Genomic DNA, 14,152 nt, shown 5'->3' on the forward strand with positions numbered 1-14,152 from the left:
GTTTGTCAGAAGCTGGGAACGGGCAACATAAGATGGATCACTTGAGGATTACCTGTTCTGTGACTCCATCTGGGGTACCTGGCAGACAGGATACTGAACTAGCTGGGTCTTTGGTCTGACCCAGTATTGCTGTTCTTATGCCCTTATATTCTTATGAATTATTAGCTCCCCTTATGAAATTATTTTCTTCAGTAAAGATCTGATGCAAGGCCAGTGAAGTCAGGGGAAATCTTTCCACCTATCTCAACGGTCTCTAGATTAGGCTCTATGAGACAATCTGCAGTTTATTCATCCCCAAGTGCAAACTTAATTGCCCATTATCTGGAAGGGCCTGCACAATCCCTTAAGGTAATTTCCTTAAATAATTGGAAATGTAAAAAATGGACATACCTCATATTTTGTACAAGAAATAAACACAAATAAGATTTACATGCTGCCTTTCCAATGCCTCATTGGCAAAGTGAACTTTTGTTCTGCAGCTTATACAGTCCTAGGCTGTGTCTAGACTGCAGGTTTTTTTTAAAAAAAAAGTAGCCTTTCGAAAAAACTTCACCTGCGCCTAGACTCCAGCCGTGTTCTTTCAAAATTAAATCGAAAGAACGCGGCTTTTCTTTTGACGGCGGAACTCCTCATTTCACGAGGAAGAACGCCTTTTTTCGAAAGTGCACTTTTGAAAAAAGGCGTTCTTGAATGCAAACAGGGCTTTTTCGAAAGAGAGCATCCAGATTGCTTGGGTGCTCTCTTTCGAAAAAGCGGCTCACTTTTTTGAAAGAAGAGGTTGCAGTCTAGATGCTCTTTTTCGAAAGAAGCTTTGTCAAAAGTATCTTTCGAAAAAGCCTCTTTCGAAAGAGGCTTGCAGTCTAGACGTAGCCTTAGTGAAAAGGAAAAGGGCTAATGGGCAAAGATAGCAAGATTATTTTTTAAAAGTAAACATTGACTATCTTCAGCACAGAACAAACATAATTTGAAGCAAAACTTTTCTTTATTTTAGTTCAAAGATATAATACACAAATAGAACAATAGGTACATTGTGTTTATCTTTAAGCCTTACACAAATAAAGCCAGTGTTCTGCCAATATTGATAGAGCCAGAATTTCCATACAAAAGAATCAGCCCATTTGTTCTAGTTAAGCTGTAAAAATAACTATTACATAGTACAGAGGTTACCATTGTTCTTCCACCTAGTAACAGCTAGCTTGTTGTTTAAAGCATCACATTGGCCTATTTACAGGACTGATAAATATATAACTTGACAAATTCTGAGCAGGTGTTTTCAAACATCAGGGGATGGATGCAAATAAAAATGCGAATTTCAAGAAGTCATAACTTCTACCATCCCCTAACAAAGCAGTAGCAGATTGTACATTTGCATATATTTTCATATATTTGCACAAACCATTAAAAGCACCTGCCTTGAACACTTACAGTTATCATGTAACAAAAACAACATCTCAAAGAAGGAAGACAAGTGAATGCTTTTATGGGCCACCTAATGCGTTTATGATACATGACATAAAATTAGGTAAAGATACGGGGGAGGGATTTCAATGCCATGTTTCCAGTATAGTTCTGATCATCTTTTGCATATTGACAGTCCCTAAGCATGCAGAGTGAGGAGAACCTGCCAGTACTAATTTAATGCCAAAAGAATACAGAAAAATCTAACTATATCATATGAGGGCCCAAGAAAGACAGTCCCACGTTTTTCTTGAAAGGAATTTACTCTTTGCTCCAAGAAAAAAAAACCTAATCATATCTGAATGAGTGCCAGAAGGTTCTCTTGGCAAATTTAAAATCAAAGCAAGATTAAATGGAAAATCTAAGACTTCACTTAGAATTATGTCTCATGAGAGATCATGAAGCAATCTGGATTAAGATAACCTTGAAGTAAAGGAAACAGAGGATTACTTCTAAATAATTCCAGTGTCTGGCTATTTCTCAAATTATTCTGTCAGTGAAGCAGAATAAACACCCTCACCCCCATCCTCTACAGAAGAAGCTGGGGATTCAGACCCAGCAACCTAGTGCAGTGTTAAAATTAAGCTCTTTTTAAAAAGCCAATATTGGAATATATCGTGGATTTAAATATTTAATATTGTAGATAGCTTTTTATTTCCTTCCAAATTTTCTTATATTTTCCACAGCAGTGCTCTTAACATCATCATCCTTTTACCATTAGCACAACCAAGAAGTACTTGAAAGATCTAAGTCCAGGTCTACACTAGACCCAGAAGCTCAGCTTAAGGTATTCGACTCCAGCTATGTAGAATATGTAGCCAACACTGGATGTGGAGGAGCGAGGTACATTCTTCTTTCAGGGCATGTCTGTAATTGTGTGTGCATTAAGACGGTAGCATACTCCAGTCTGTGTCATCCACACCTCAGGAATGTCACACTTGAATTTGTGCTTATTTTCTAACCAGAAGACATTGATTGTTGGATTGAGGAAGTTAATAATGCTAACCTTGGCTTTGTATGTGACCACAATTTTAATATTATGTCTCATATATTACTTTTCATGCTCAAACAACAAAAACTTTTGGTCTCCTAATACAAAGCAGAACTGGTCACAAAACGGTATACGTGCAAGTTGATGTTATTTTGGAGAAAGAGTGCTGTTAGAGAAAAGAAACTGCCCCCCAGTAAAAAAGTTTCGCCAGGCCGCTCTTGACTCCTTGAGAGAAACCGGCCGCACCCTTCCTGCATACCATTGCCTTTAGAAAAGGGGAAGGTGTGAAAAGGGGAAAATAGCCTGTCTCTCCCACCCGTCACCTTGGCGTGAGAACTGCGGGGCTTACCTGGTCGCATGAAACCTGCACGGTTTTGGCCCAACCCCTGGGACACACCCTACTTGGTGACCATTGGGCCATATATGGTAATATGCAAGCGCAGGAAAGCGATGTGCAGATTTGGGGATAAATACCCATGGCACAGTTCGCTCTAGGAGGTCTTCGCAACACACGTACCACCATGTGTGTGCCTTCCCGTATGCTTCAAAGCGCTGCCGGCCTGATCAATGGACCACACCTCCCCCGACTCTCGGGCGTAACCAAGGCCTTCGCAACCGAACCGATATCTGTGAAATGTTCCATGTGCTGTATAAGTTGGTATGTATGATTTGATTTTTTCCTGTTGTATAAGCTTAGTGTTGTAGTTGTTTGTGAGTAGTACATAAGAGTTTGTAGTTATCACTATTATTTTATTACTGTAGCTGGATATTTTAAGATTAGAGACTATTCCCCTTGCCATTCCCATCCCTATATCTCTGACACGTTTTACTAGAAACCATAGAATAAATATAATAAATACTGTAAATTCATTATTAACACGGTCTATTAAAAATCTTAAAATAAATACTATAAATTCACCACTGTCATAAATAAATAATTTTTATTTGCTAAAACTGTCCACCTGGTTCTGTCCTTCCCCCCTTGGGTATTCATCATCGGACCTGTGATTCTCGCGACAAGTGCTTTATCCAATCATTCATTTGAGAAGTGTAGTATCCATTATTCATTACTTGTCATTTGCATTCTTTCAGTTAAACAGCTTTAGATATCCAGTCAGGAACCAAAACAATACCACATGGGTGAGATGACAAATTCCACATCATGAATAACCACAGGAAAATGTCTACAATATGAACAAATTGAGTAGTTCACAAACATCGCATAGGTTGAAATTCCCACACAAACTATTTGGCAAATAATTATTTACGGTTGTATTTATTGAGATCAACTTGCTAATCATTTGCAAACTGAAGAAAAGAGATGATTTATGTTGGATAATTGATTTGCATTGAAGAATTTCATTAGCTCTATACATCAGAGATATGGGTTAATGTATCATTTTAAATTATGGAAATATTTTGCATCTACTGACACAAAATATTTTGCAAGTTTAAAAGTAAAAATGATGTAAAATCACTGTTTTCACTTAGTGAAGTACCAAGAGTTGAAAAGCAAAGCAAATTCACCTAAGAAGAGCATAACATATTTTTCTAAACTATTTCTATGATATTTATTTAAATAATGCTCCGTTCATTATCACTCCTCTTCTAAGTTCTTACAGAACCCTCACTGCTCATGGAAAAGAGAAATCAGGTAGTGTGCCAAAGAAAAGCGCCAGTCTAGATGGAATAAGGAATCAGGAATAAGGAATAAGGGATCTTCCGGAAAAGGCTTTATTTTCTGAAAGATCCCGTCTAGACTGGCGCTTTTCTCCGGCAAAGCCCCGAGCCGAAAAAAGCGGCAGCCATGTTCATACAAATGCCGCGGTGGATATTTAAATCTCCTGCAGCATTTGCAATTCCGACTTGTCTCATTAGCATCCCTTTTCCGGAAAAGGGTGCCAATGTAGACACAGCCCCATAGTCTGGCATGATTTTAGTTAGCTGGATGTCCACTTTTCATGGGTGTGGCCAAGTTTCCTGCAGTCGCACATAGTTTGTTTACAGCCGCCCAGTCCTTGCTCTCAGTGTTCTGTGCTGTTATTTAGCTCTAATTTACCCCTAAATGTCCTCTAATAGCCCAGTAAGCAGTGGAAGTGTTGATAATGTTGCTAGACAGCATTGACATCCCATGATCTGGAAAATTCTCTTGTTCGGAACCAGTCAAGTCCAGAGAGTGATAGATTAGAGCAGTTCAACCTGTCCAAAAAAAAGAGCAGCAATTTAATTGTACATAGTAACATTTCAAAACTGTAGTAAACCACTGTTCAGTTGAAAAACTTTTGAAAGAACCACAATATGAATTTGTTCAGAGTTACAAACATTTCAGAATTATGAACAAATTCCATTCCTAAGCTATCTGTAACTCTGAAGTTCTACTGTACTGCAATTAAAGGCTAGTCTCAGCATTTCACAACCTGGAAGTACTAAAATCTTCATAGGAAAGTGTGCCTTCTAGACTTCTCTAGTCCCAGATTTAGGAGATAGAAATACATTTATAAAAATTAATTGACTTTGGATGTTTATCCAAACTGAATCTGAAAATTCCTTATGGTTATGGAAACCATGTTATGTTACCTTCTGAAAACTCCTTTGATACTCTCTGAGAATTGGTGGACTTTATTTTTTAATGGTCTGAATTCCATCCACGCTGAAGTGATACTAGATGTACTAGCTGTATTAAAATGATAAAATAGCACTTTACATTCTCAGTGGTGATCTTGGTCCTGCTTACTGGGTAAGTGTTTCTGTAGGAGAAGTATGTGACTAGAGTCTAGCAGAAGCAGTCAGTCAGAATTCAAAGAGTCAGACTAAAGCAAGATGGGATAAGTTGTGTCTCTCTGCCTTACAGATCAGCCTGCTTCTCTCTCTCTTTCTCACTCTCTCTCTCTTTGGTTTTGGTTCTTATGTATTAAGCAGTGGCGTAGTGAGGGAGACTGGGAGGGGGCAATTGCCCCGAGGTGCTACGCTATGGGGGCACCAATTTAGTCCCCCTTTGCTCCCCTTGTCATTCCTCGGCTCACCTGCTCCTCCTCTGCTTGCCGCCAGTGGCTGGAGCCTCTTTCCTGCCTCTCTGCCCCCAGCCTGGCCCTCCTCCATCTCTGCCGGTGGGTTAGTGAATGTGGGGACCCAACCCCAAACGGGAGGAGTTGGGGAAAGATGCAGTACAAGCTCCCCCTCAGAGTTGGGCTCAGCCGGGCACCAGGTTCGGGGCCTCGCCACATGGCGGTGGTGGCGGGGGGCTCAAATTTTGCCTCTGCCCCTGGGCATATCACACCCTCGCTACGCATCTGCAATAAAAGTCCAGATTTTTAAAAAATAAAGTTGTGTCTCACTGAACTTTCCCACAAAAGGGCTTTATGTTTTTTATCTAATTGCACTGTGTGTATGCCATGAAACTAACTGTCCCTACAACCTCTGTCTTCCATCTCCCCCTCATACCTGAGTGCCTGCATGCTGGCGCTTTAAGAAAGTAATATGATTAACGTACCTGCATGGGTCTGAAAGTGATATCTAACAATAGAAAATGGTAGTGTGTCAGAGACCAGATAGACAAATGCACCATACGGTTACAAAGGATCTAATTGTATTTCTGGCACAGCCCTGCAATAGCAGATATTGCGGTGAGGAGTTCTACCATTGGTGGTGGTAACACTGGGAGGCACTTCAGCTCTGTGCTTCCTGGAGCATCTCAGCATGCAGGTGGAATGCATCTGCTGCCTGCTACTATAATTCTCCTCCATACCCTGCCTCCTTTTTTGGGATAGCTTGTGTCTCATGGGAATCTAGTTCCCTGCACTCAGAAGAGTGCCAGAAGTAACTAAATTATACCTGAAGCAAAATGCAGGACAATGTAGCACTTTAAAGACTAACAAGATGGTTTATTAGATGATGAGCTTTCGTGGGCCAGACCCACTTCCTCAGATCAAATAGTGGAAGAAAGTAGTCACAACCATATATACCAAAGGATACAATTTAAAAAAATGAACAAATATGAAAAGGACAAATCACATTGCAGAACAGAAGGGGGATGCGGGGGGGTGGGAAGGGGGAGGAAGGAAGGTAAGTGTCTGTGAATTGCTGATATTAAAGGTAGGGAGAGTGGGATGTTTGTGAGTTAATGGTATTACAGGTGATAATTGGGGAAACTGTCTTGGTAATGGGTGAGAAAGTTCAAAGACTTGTTAAGTCCTCGTTGGTAAGTGTCGAATTTTAACATGAATGACAGTTCAGAGGATTCCCTTTCAAGTGCAGATGTAAAAGGTCTTTGTAGCAGAATGCAGGTGGCTAAGTCATTTAGAGAGTGTCCTTTCTGGTTAAAGTGGCAAGAAACTGTTTTCTCTTTGTGATCTTGTCTGATATCTGTTTTGTGGGCATTAATCCTTTGGCGAAGTGTCTGAGATGTTTGTCCAATGTACATAGCAGACGGACACTTTCGGCACATGATAGCGTAGATTATATTTCTGGATGCGCAGGAATATGTGTTCTTGATCTTATAACTCACTTGGTTAGGTCCAATAATGGTATCAGCAGAATGAATATGTGGACAAAGCTGGCAACGGGGTTTGTTGCAAGGGAAGGTACCAGGGTTGGTATTAGTGTGGTATGTCCTGTGGTGGTTGGTAAGAATCATCTTGAGGTTAGGTGGTTGTCTATAGGAGACTATGGGTCTGTCTCCCAGAGCCTCTTTGAGTATGGTATCCTGTTCCAATATAGGCTGTAGTTTATTGATAATGTGTTGGACAGGTTTAAGTTGGGGGTTGTAGGTGATGACAAGTGGTGTTCTATTGTTGGTTTTCTTGGGTCTGTCTTGAAGTAGATGGTTTCTAGGTATTCGTCTGGCTCTTTCAATTTGCTTTTTTGTTTCTCTGGGTGGGTAGTTGAGATTTATAAATGCTTGGTAGAGATCCTGAAGCTTCTGGTCTCTGTCAGTGGGGTTAGAGCAGATGCGGTTGTATCGAAGGGCTTGGCTATAGACGATGGATCGTGTGGTGTGTTCTGGATGGGAGCTGGATGCATGTAGGTAACTGTATGAGTCAGTGGGTTTTCTGTAGAGAGTGGTGTCTAATTTTCCATTGTTGATTTGTACGGTGGTGTCCAGGAAGTGGATCTCTCGTGTAGAATGGTCCAGGCTGAGGTTGATGGTGGGGTGTAGGTTGTTGAAATCTCTGTGGAATATCTCCAGTGTTTCTTGGCCATGTGTCCAGATCATGAAGATGTCATCGATGTACCGTAGGTAGAGGAGAGGTGAAAGGGGACGGGAGTTGAGGAAACGTTGTTCTAGGTCAGCCATAAAGATGTTAGCATACTGTGGGGCCATGCGTGTACCCATGGCTGTGCCGCTGATCTGGAGGTATAAGTTGTTCTCAAACCGGAAATAATTGTGGGTGAGAACAAAGTTACATAGGTCTGCTATCAGGTTGGCAGTAGTGTCCTCTGGGATAGTGTTTCTAATTGCTTGTAATCCGTCTTCATGTGGGATGTTGGTATATAGAGCTTCTACATCCATGGTGGCAAGGATGGTATTATTGGGGAGGTTATCGATGTTTTGTAGTTTCCTTAGGAAGTCAGTAGTGTCTCGGAGATAGCTGGGGGTATTGGTTACGAAGGGTTTGAGAAGAGTGTCTACATAGCTGGATAGACCAGTAGTGAGCGTGCCAATACCAGAGATGATGGGACGTCCGGGGTGCCCAGGTTTATGGATCTTGGGAAGTAGATAGAACAATCCTGGTCGGGGGTCAGAAGGTGATTCTGTGAGGATTTGTTCCCGAGTAGCTGTGGGGAGGCTTTTAAGGAGACAGTGTAGTTTCTTTTGGTAGTCCAAGGTGGGATCAGAGGGGAGAGGTTTGTAAAATGTGGTGTTCGAGAGTTGTCTGGTTGCCTCCTGGTTATAGTCGGCCTTATTCATAATGACCACAGCACCCCCTTTGTCAGCTGGTTTGATTACAATGTCCAGGTTGTTTTTGAGACTCTGGATGGCATGGTGTTCAGCGCGGCTAAGATTGTGTGTCGCTTGTTGTCGTTTGCGAATAATGTCAGTCTGTGCGTTGTTGCGGAAGCTGTGTATATAGAAATCCAGATTGTAATTCCGACCGTCAGGGGGAGTCCATATAGAATTATTTTTCCTTTGGTGTTGGTAGGGGGGATCTGGTAGGTCAGATTGATGTTCAGTGGTGGTTTGGAAATATTCTCGGAGACGGAGGCGGCGAAAAAAAGCCTCAAGGTCACCACAAAATTGTATCCAGTTTGTGGGGGACGTGGGGCAGAAAGAGAGACCCCGGGACAAGACAGACTCTTCTGCTGGATTGAGTTTGTAGCTGGAGAGGTTAACAATATTATCCGGTGGGTTGAGGCAGTTGCTGTTGTAGCCAGTGGTATGGAGCAGGTTAGAAAATTTATTGTCTTTTCTCTGTTGCAGGGAACAGAAGTGTGTATAGTAGATTTCTTGTCTGGTGGAACAAAAGTCTTGCAAGGTGTCAGTCGGTGTGGATGTTTGTCTTGAGATGAGACGATCTAAGTTAGAAATGTCATTCTTGATGGTTTTCTGTTTCTTGTATAAAATACTTATCAGGTGGTTTCTTAATTTCTTGGATAGTGTGAGGCAGAGTCTTTCACTGTAGTCAGTGAAGTATGTTGATCTTAGTGGATTGTTCACTTTCAGTCCTTTGGGTACGATGTCCATTTTCTTGCACTTGGATAGAAAGATGATGTCTGTCTGTATCTGTGCGAGTTTCTTCATATGGTTGATGGATTTCCATTCCAAACGGCTAAATGTAGTGCCTTGCATGTAGAATAGTGATAGAAATGTAGCCGTGTTAGTCTGGGGTAGTTGAAGCAAAATGCAGGACAATGTAGCACTTTAAAGACTAACAAGATGGTTTATTAGATGATGAGCTTTCGTGGGCCAGACCCACTTCCTCAGATCAAATAGTGGAAGAAAGTAGTCACAACCATATATACCAAAGGATACAATTTAAAAAAATGAACAAATATGAAAAGGACAAATCACATTGCAGAACAGAAGGGGGATGCGGGGGGGTGGGAAGGGGGAGGAAGGAAGGTAAGTGTCTGTGAATTGCTGATATTAAAGGTAGGGAGAGTGGGATGTTTGTGAGTTAATGGTATTACAGGTGATAATTGGGGAAACTGTCTTGGTAATGGGTGAGAAAGTTCAAAGACTTGTTAAGTCCTCGTTGGTAAGTGTCGAATTTTAACATGAATGACATGAAGACGGATTACAAGCAATTAGAAACACTATCCCAGAGGACACTACTGCCAACCTGATAGCAGACCTATGTAACTTTGTTCTCACCCACAATTATTTCCGGTTTGAGAACAACTTATACCTCCAGATCAGCGGCACAGCCATGGGTACACGCATGGCCCCACAGTATGCTAACATCTTTATGGCTGACCTAGAACAACGTTTCCTCAACTCCCGTCCCCTTTCACCTCTCCTCTACCTACGGTACATCGATGACATCTTCATGATCTGGACACATGGCCAAGAAACACTGGAGATATTCCACAGAGATTTCAACAACCTACACCCCACCATCAACCTCAGCCTGGACCATTCTACACGAGAGATCCACTTCCTGGACACCACCGTACAAATCAACAATGGAAAATTAGACACCACTCTCTACAGAAAACCCACTGACTCATACAGTTACCTACATGCATCCAGCTCCCATCCAGAACACACCACACGATCCATCGTCTATAGCCAAGCCCTTCGATACAACCGCATCTGCTCTAACCCCACTGACAGAGACCAGAAGCTTCAGGATCTCTACCAAGCATTTATAAATCTCAACTACCCACCCAGAGAAACAAAAAAGCAAATTGAAAGAGCCAGACGAATACCTAGAAACCATCTACTTCAAGACAGACCCAAGAAAACCAACAATAGAACACCACTTGTCATCACCTACAACCCCCAACTTAAACCTGTCCAACACATTATCAATAAACTACAGCCTATATTGGAACAGGATACCATACTCAAAGAGGCTCTGGGAGACAGACCCATAGTCTCCTATAGACAACCACCTAACCTCAAGATGATTCTTACCAACCACCACAGGACATACCACACTAATACCAACCCTGGTACCTTCCCTTGCAACAAACCCCGTTGCCAGCTTTGTCCACATATTCATTCTGCTGATACCATTATTGGACCTAACCAAGTGAGTTATAAGATCAAGAACACATATTCCTGCGCATCCAGAAATATAATCTACGCTATCATGTGCCGAAAGTGTCCGTCTGCTATGTACATTGGACAAACATCTCAGACACTTCGCCAAAGGATTAATGCCCACAAAACAGATATCAGACAAGATCACAAAGAGAAAACAGTTTCTTGCCACTTTAACCAGAAAGGACACTCTCTAAATGACTTAGCCACCTGCATTCTGCTACAAAGACCTTTTACATCTGCACTTGAAAGGGAATCCTCTGAACTGTCATTCATGTTAAAATTCGACACTTACCAACGAGGACTTAACAAGTCTTTGAACTTTCTCACCCATTACCAAGACAGTTTCCCCAATTATCACCTGTAATACCATTAACTCACAAACATCCCACTCTCCCTACCTTTAATATCAGCAATTCACAGACACTTACCTTCCTTCCTCCCCCTTCCCACCCCCCCGCATCCCCCTTCTGTTCTGCAATGTGATTTGTCCTTTTCATATTTGTTCATTTTTTTAAATTGTATCCTTTGGTATATATGGTTGTGACTACTTTCTTCCACTATTTGATCTGAGGAAGTGGGTCTGGCCCACGAAAGCTCATCATCTAATAAACCATCTTGTTAGTCTTTAAAGTGCTACATTGTCCTGCATTTTGCTTCAACTACCCCAGACTAACACGGCTACATTTCTATCACTAAATTATACCTGTCCTTCACACAGAAGAGGGAACACACCTTCTGCCCACTTCAGCCCACTTGCATATCCACACTAGGCTATCCACAGTGTGGCCAAGAGCTTACCAACAACTAAGACAGATTTGTGCACACATTTAACTTATTTGCACCGCACAATGCTTTTGTGGAATTAAAATGCAGTGTTATACCTGCATAAATTTGGCTGTCATTTCAACTTAAGAATACAGAAGTAAAAAAAAAACAATAAGGAATAGTTTTTTAAATAATTACCGATTAGATCTGAAAACATTCCATATATTTTTCAAAAAATTTCCAGGTCGATTTCAGATCCATTAGTCTCATAGAAATACAAGAGACTTACATGAATGTGTCTGTCTCTGTAACGTCTACCTTATCTTCCCCATTTTACTGTTCAGATTAATTAGTTGTAGAAATGATAATCTAATATGGTAGAGATCAGCAGGATTCTTAATGATTCAGAAGGCTTTTGATCAGCACTCATATACTAAAATCTTTACTATATACACCAAGGGCCAACATTTTTAAATGTACTACAATTATTGTACCTATTCAAAATGAAAGCTATTTGTTTCCCAAAACCAAAGGGAGATTTTTGAGTCCTAAATGGTGGCTATATCAAGTCTATTTTTAATTGTGTTTTGAATTCAACAATTGTTTATGGGAAAAATGAAGTTAGGCCTCATTAAAATGCACTTTTCTTTTTTTAATATGTTCAAACTACCCACTTGCAAATTTGCCAAGCACAAATACACAATTCTAGGGGGTAGCATATACCTCCTATCCAGCTAATGATAATTTTGACATATTTTCCTGGCACAAGTAACATAAAACCTAGGGAAGACTCAATTTTTTATATACAAAATAAGAACAATAATATTTGTCTCTGTATGTATTGATTCATGACATGAAATAGTAGCTATAAAAGGTAACAGAAATATTCAACTAAGAATTCTTTTCTGTTACTAAGCAATAACCAAAACTTCAGGATAGCAAACCTTATGTCTTGAAACACAATTAAGTTAATATCACAGTCAGAGAGGAATATGTTCCAACTTCCTATTGTATTCCATTAAAATAATTATGCCAGTTTGACAAGCCCATAAGAATTGTAGATTTCCATTTTTGCAAGAAATCTTTTTTTTATCCAAATTCAAAGTGCTCTTAACTTTATGCTTTTCTAATGTTTAAAAGCATCTGTTATAGTATCCTTATGAAAAGCACAAATACTAATGCTTCTCAAGAGAAATCAGTACTATTATGTAAATGCTATCTGTCATCCCTGAATGTAAAATATATTAAAAATATTATAAAGGTTGCAAAGTCAAACATTCAAGATTTAAGAAATGCCAGAATTAAGGTTGCCTGTTCAAATTTAATTTCCCACTTCACCATACATATGTACATATTATGAGACAGACACCCACAAAGCACCTAATTCCCACCACACTCTTTAGTCATCTAAACTCATTTGGCACCAAAGGGTTTTCAGTAAAATGTTTCCTAAGTGCCTGTGTTTCTGCCTCTGTATATGCACAGTGCTACTTCCCTCTGGGTGTCCGACCACCTAATCCTCAGGTAAGCCCCAAGAGATATACAAACTAGGGAAAGATAGGCATTCATTTGCCTAACTTTTGTGCAAGGATCCATCTGATAGGCATACTCAGAGGCTACCTATTGGATAAAGCCACTATGGGGAAATATATATAAAGTGGCCAGGGGCCAGGGTGCGGGAGATAGGGTTCTCACTTATAACTTCTAGCCCAGTGTTAGGGTATTTGCCTGGGAGACCCCTAATTCAAGACCTCCCTTCACATGATAAGGAGAAATCTAAATATGGATCTACCACTTATCAGGTGAGGGCTCTAACCCATGGAATATTTTGATGTGGAACTCCATCAATCTATCCTACTGAAGCTGTTCAAGAATCATTGGGGGTATAGAAAGAGAGCATGAATGACTCCATAGTGCAGTAATTAGAGCATTGTCATTCTTGCTGTCTCTCTCTGGCCCCATGACTCTTTAATTATTTAATCCAAAGGAGAATATCTCCAACAAAATAGACTTAGGGTGTGTCTTCAGAGCACTCTAAACTCAAAATAAGATATAAGTATCCTGAAATTGCCCTGCTGTGTAAACATACCCTAAGGGTATATTTTTTGTTGAGCTTTTGCTGTGTAGATGCTCTCTTCTAAAAAAGTTTTTCCAGAAGATCTCTTCCTGAAAAGCTTCTTCTGAAAGAAGCTTTCAGTCTAGACGTAGCCTTAGAGAGCCCCACATCAAAGTATCCCATTGCCTGTTAGTGAGCACTCACTTGTGAAGTGGCAGAAGTTCAAATCCATTTCTTAGCAGGCAGAGACTATGTCTAGACTGCAAGCTTCTTTCGAAAGAGAGCGTCTACACAGCAAAAGCGCAATGAAAAAGCGATCTGCTTTTTTGAAAGATAGTGTCCACATTTATTGGGTGCTATCTCGCATTTCAGTTGTGATTACTGTGGAGGGAGGGGCCACCAGAGCAACTATGCTTTTTCCTGGAGGCCTCTTCTTTGGAAAAAAACACTCTCTTCCATGTCCACACACGCCTTTTTCCAAAAGAGCTCTTTCGGAAAAGGCATTCTTCCTCACAGAAAGAGGGTTTACTGCTGATGGAAAGTCCCCTCCGTTCTTTCGACTTTTTGTCACTGGCACTCTTGGAACATAGGAAGGACAAGGGGGGCTTTGAACATAGGAAGGTTGGGGGGCTCCTCCAGTGGCACAGTGGAGCAGGTATGTGCTTCCAAGCCA

General features: G+C 40.8%; 1 long non-coding RNA gene across 3 annotated transcripts in view; it reads right to left on the reverse strand.

Annotated features, from left to right (window-relative positions):
* Positions 1-965: 965 nt before the first annotated feature.
* The window catches only part of LOC142830142 (uncharacterized), a 159,400-nt gene continuing 146,213 nt past the window's right edge, over positions 966-14,152 (reverse strand). For all 3 annotated transcript variants that reach the window (XR_012905116.1, XR_012905114.1, XR_012905115.1), the window contains one exon: positions 966-4,648. This is a non-coding gene — a long non-coding RNA (uncharacterized LOC142830142). The remainder of the gene's footprint in view (positions 4,649-14,152) is intronic.

Source organism: Pelodiscus sinensis, chromosome 1 (assembly GCF_049634645.1).
Source record: "Pelodiscus sinensis isolate JC-2024 chromosome 1, ASM4963464v1, whole genome shotgun sequence".
In the NCBI taxonomy this organism is placed as follows: Eukaryota; Metazoa; Chordata; order Testudines; family Trionychidae; genus Pelodiscus; species Pelodiscus sinensis.